Source organism: Astyanax mexicanus, chromosome 1, assembly GCF_023375975.1.
Source record: "Astyanax mexicanus isolate ESR-SI-001 chromosome 1, AstMex3_surface, whole genome shotgun sequence".
In the NCBI taxonomy this organism is placed as follows: Eukaryota; Metazoa; Chordata; class Actinopteri; order Characiformes; family Acestrorhamphidae; genus Astyanax; species Astyanax mexicanus.
The window spans coordinates 56,365,158-56,370,695 of NC_064408.1; the positions used below are offsets into that span (position 1 = coordinate 56,365,158).

At 43.8% G+C, this 5,538-nt stretch overlaps 1 pseudogene; it reads right to left on the reverse strand.

The window, feature by feature from the left end:
• Window positions 1-225: 225 nt before the first annotated feature.
• Window positions 226-4,788, reverse strand: LOC111194724 (uncharacterized protein K02A2.6-like; annotated as a pseudogene).
• Window positions 4,789-5,538: the final 750 nt, after the last annotated feature.

Genomic DNA, 5,538 nt, shown 5'->3' on the forward strand with positions numbered 1-5,538 from the left:
CCCCTTGTGATGACTTGAGGGGAGGTTATAGATGAGGCAGAGAGAGGTTATCTATTGTTATTTCTCTTTATTTGTGCAGAGCTTCACCCAAACACTTCTGGATCAACAGGCTTCCATTTCTGTGCTGAGTCACTACTTTCTCTACTCTAACTCAGAGTGCAATTAAGCTAGGAACACTGTAGCACCACTTACTGGACAATTAATGCAACTGCATCTGTGGTTATTACATCCCCTTCCCTCTGATAATACTAGTCTAGTTATCACAATGCCAGTATTATTTCACTGCTGTCCAACAATAACAATTACATACAGACAGTAACTTCACTAAGCCAAAACACAACAATAACATATATATTCTTTTTTTTTTTTTTTTATTAAACAAGAACACTTCTAGGGATTTCGGGTAGACTGCCTCCATCCCTCCATTCTAGTCCTGTGGCTGGGGGAACTCAACACTAAACTAAGTATAGTCCTTTAAGTAACTTGGAGGTTTCTTTTTTCTTTGTGATCTTCTCAATTCTGGTTGTTCAGTCTCTACAGAAGAATTGGACGCGCTTGCCTCCAGCATTGGTGCGTTTGTCACCATAACATCTTCTGAAGATGACATGTTGGGAGTCTCAGGAGTTGTAGTTGGAGTGACGACTTCCACAAGTAAGAGATCAGGAATCTCAGTTTCCATTGGAGACAGTTCAGAGTACCTGCGTCTCACTTGATCAATGTGTCTCATCACCAGTCTTCCATTTCCAAGAGTGACACTGTAAGACACAGGACCAGTTATTTTCTCCACTGTTCCTGGTATCCAAGTGGGACCTGGAGCGAAGTTTCTTGTATACACTCCCTCACCAACCTGAACCTGAACATTGTTTTGTACCTGTCTTAGGAAATCAGGATGAATAAGATCCAGTACAGATCTCAGCTTCCGGCCATACAGTAATTCTGCTGGAGATTTACCTGTTGTGGATTGTGGAGTAATTCGATAGCTGAACAAAGCTTGTGCTACTTTGGTTTCAATACTATCTCCTGTACTCTTTTTCATCAATCCCTTGAAGGTTTGTACAGCTCTTTCAGCTAAGCCATTTGACAATGCATGGTACGGAGCTGTAGTTACATGAACGATGCCATTTCTTTACATGAACTCTGAACTGGTGAAACAATTTCCATGGTCTGAAACCACCATCTCTGGTATCCCATGTTGGCTAAAACTCTTCCTTAAGCACTCAATGGTTGTAGCTGATGTAGAATTGTTCAGGGGGAAAGCTTCCAACCATTTAGAATGGGCATCAATTAGAATGAGAAACATTTTACCCATCCAAGGTCCAGCATAATCAATGTGTACCCTTCTCCAAGGCTTCTCCGGCCACTCCCATGGGTGTAACGGTGCCACTGGAGGAAGGTTTCTGTTCTCTTGACAGACAGCGCATGACTTGACAATGGTCTCGATCTCTGCATCCATGTTAGGCCACCAGATATAACTTCTGGCTAACCCTTTCATTCTTGAAATTCCTGGGTGAGACTGATGAAGTTGTTTCATTACAGCTAATCTTCCTTGCGGTGGAATAATTACTCTGGCTCCCCATAACACACATCCACCCTGTATGCTTAGTTCATCTTGCCGTTTGGCATAGAGACCAAAGGAAGGATCGTCCACTTTCTGTGGCCACCCTCGAAGGACATACTCTCGTACTCTGGTAAGAATTGCATCTCTATCAGTCCATTTTCTCACCTGCTCAGCTGTCACCAAGGGGGCATCACTGTCTGCTAGCAGAAGTACTCTCTCCTGATCCTCCTCTAGTGGTGGTTCTCCTTTTTTCTGGAGTGGCAGTCTACTCAAGGCATCCGCGTTGCTGTGCTCCTTTCCAGCCTTGTACACGATGGCATACTCATATGCTCTCAATGTGACTGCCCATCGCTGGATGCGAGGAGATGCCATCTGCGGTACAGCTTTCATCTCATTAAAAAGTGAGATGAGAGGTTTGTGGTCTGTCACAATGGTAAATTGTCTTTCATACAGGTAACTGTGAAATCTCTTCACCCCGAAGATGACTGCTAATCCCTCCTTATCAAGTTGAGAGTAGTTCTTTTCAGCTGCCGTCAAGGTTCTTGATACAAATCCAATGGGCTGCTCTAACCCGACAAAACTGCTCCTAAGCCATAGGGCGATGCATCACAGGCCAGAATGAGCTCTTTCTTTGGATCATAATGTACCAGCACAGAGCATGACTGCATCAAGACCTTGGAATCATCAAAAGCTTTTTGTTGTTCTGTCTCCCATCTCCATTTTTCCTCCTTCCTTAGTAACAGGTGAAGAGGAGCAAGCAGTGTAGACAACCTAGGCAGGAATCAATGGTAGTAGTTCAGGAGACCTAGGTAAGCCTTTAATTCTGTCACATTGCTCGGAACAGGTGCATCCTTGATTGCTGTGACCTTGTCATTCACAGGATGGAGGCCCATAGCATCAATTTTGTGTCCTAGAAAAATTACCTCTTTTCCCAGGAAGGTGCATTTGCTTTTTTTGAGCCTCAGACCACTGCTCTCTAACCTCTGCAATACCTCTTCCAGGTTCTTTAGATGTTCTTCCTCAGTTGACCCACTAAGTAAGATATCATCTAGGTACACTGTTACATGTGGAATGCCCTGCAGGATCCCTTCCATTGTCCTCTGAAATATAGCTGGGCTAGAGGAAACTCCAAATGGAAGTCTTGAGTAAGTATACAATCCTTTGTGTGTGTTGATTGTGACATATTTTCTTGAACTCTCATCCAGCACAATTTGTTGGTAGGCATGGCTCATGTCAAGTTTAGAGAAATGCTGTCCTCCCGCTAAGTTGGCAAACAGGTCTTCAATCTTGGGTATGGGGTACTGCTCTAAACTGGACACTCTATTGACCGTGAGCTTGTAGTCCCCGCAAATCCTTACAGAGCCATCAGGTTTCATAACAGGAACAATTGGAGCTGCCCAGTCTGAAAACTGGACCGGTTGGATGATTTTCTCTTCCACTAACCTCTGTAGTTCCTGCTCTACCAAGGGTTTCACTGCATACGGGACTGATCTCGGCTTGTAGAACCTTGGTTGTGCTTCACTGTCTACTTGGATTTTGGCTTTTGTGCCTTTTAGCTGACCCAGTTCTTCTTTAAATACTTCAGCATGCTTTTCTAGCACCTCATCTAGCTTAAGTTTGGACTTCACTTCCACCTTGTTGACTGGTTGAATCTCCATTGAAAGCTCTTTAAGCCATCCTCTTCCAAGTAAGTTAATGGCCCATCTCCATCTACCACTATTATGGGCAGTGTTTTTACAGCTGACTGATTCTCTACTGTCACATGTGCCATGCCCAGCACCCCTAATTTCTCTCCTGTGTATGTCTTCAGCTGCATGGAGGAGTTTTCCAATTCTGGAACTATGCCCTTTTTCCACAGCTTGAAGTACTGCTCTTTGCTGATGACTGTTACTCCACAGCCTGTGTCAATCTCGAATGTCACTTCTGTTCCATTCATTTTGACTGTTTTGGTGATGGGTGCCACTCTGTTTAGCTCCTGCCTAACACTGTAAATAGTGTGAATTTCACCAGCATCTTCATCATTGCTCTCTCTCTCCTCTCTCACTAGATGAGCCCGTCTACTTTTGCCTGTTGTTTGTACTCTTCCTCCCCTTAGAGCCTTGGTCGCTCCTTTCAGACTTGAACTGGTAGTAGCTTTACTCCTACATGCACGTTTTATATGAGCTCGCTTACCACAGTTGTGACAAATCACTATGGCAAACTTGCATTCAGCTGCTGCATGTAGCCCTTTACACCTGTAGCATGTTTGGTCTCTCTGCTGTACCTTGTGCTCTGCTGAGAAGACACGATGGACAGTTGCATTCCCCTTAGGAATCCGTGCTGAAGCCACTGACTCATCCAGAAGGTTCCCATGTAGGTCTCTGATATCTTTGTTTGCAGATTCCATTGCTTGGCTTATTTTCAAGGCTTTATCGAATGTTAAGTCAACCTCTGCCAACAGCCGCCTTTGTATCCTTCCATCACTCACGCCACAGACCAGCCTATCCCTCAACATTTGTGTTAGAGCCTCCTTCCTCAACTCAGCTACTAGTCAGCCACACTTTCTCCATTTCTGCGAACTCTTGAATTGAACTTGAATCTCTGCATGATTTCGCTCGGCTTTGGATTAAAATGTGCTTTGAGCAAATCCACCAACTCTTTGTATGTTTTGTCACTTGGCTTCTGTGGGCATAGCAAACTTCGCATGAGACTGTATGTGGCAGCTCCTACACCACTCAGTAGAATGGCCTTCTTTTTATCATCATCCGCAATGTCATTAGCCAGGAAAAAATAGTCCAGCATTTCAGAATATTCTTCCCAAGACTGGGAATTGCCATCAAAAGGATTCACTGACCCTAACATACTCATTTTGTTGTGCTGTAGTTGCTGGTAGGCCTGTGCAAACCTCCCAATGCTGCTCTGTTCCGGGGCTCTCTTTAACTGCACACCACAGCTTTTACTCCCACCATCCGGAGGCCATCCATTGTAATCCTCGTCGCCAAATATGTGATGACTTGAGGGGAGGTTATAGATGAGGCAGAGAGAGGTTATCTATTGTTATTTCTCTTTATTTGTGCAGAGCTTCACCCAAACACTTCCATTTCTGTGCTGAGTCACTACTTTCTCTACTCTAACTCAGAGTGCAATTAAGCTAGGAAACACTGTAGCACCACTTACTGGACAATTAATGCAACTGCATCTGTGGTTATTACACCCCTTCACTGCGCATGTCGAAATCATGACGCAGCGCAGCGCAGAAAGGCTCCATTTGATCGCGTTTGCGCTAGTTTTTTCTGTTTCTTCGGGACGGCGACTTTTTACTTCTGTTGTAAAAGAGTGTACACGTAATTCCGTACTTTCAAGTATTAAAAAAGTAGTTAGATAAGGTGTAGTAGGGTTGGGAACAGACTGGTTTTAAATAAATAAATATATAAACAGTCCATTGGCGCCACCTGCTGGAATCATGTGTAATGGCTAGTAGGAAATAAATTAAGGTAGAATCGATCTGCAGAGATTTAATTTTTATTATTATTAGATATATTTTTTTTCCTTTTATGTACATCAGTGGGATACTAACAGGGTAAGTGGGTTTTAAAAGCATTTTCTAATAATAAAAACTTAATTTCTGGCGCCATATCAGGCCAGCACCTAATAAGGGTTCACTTCCGGTATGGGGAAACAAAGGGGGCAGCTGTTGTTTGGCGTGCATGCTGGCGCTGTTGTGGGACCGGCTCGGTTGGTGTGTCGTCGCTGTGGTGGGAGCTGAGTCTGGTAGGTTTTAATGATTAATTCAGCGCATGTCTTTTTATTTGGTATGCGTAAAGTCAAGGCTTAGATTAAATATATATTTTTTTATTATTTAGGAGGTAGACCATAGATGCAGCAGTAAGCCATGTTAGGAATCCAACATAGGGTGACCAGATGTCCCGCTTTGTGCGGGACAGTCACGCAATTTCATTACTTTTCATGCGTCCCGCAAATTGAGACGCTGTCCCGCATTA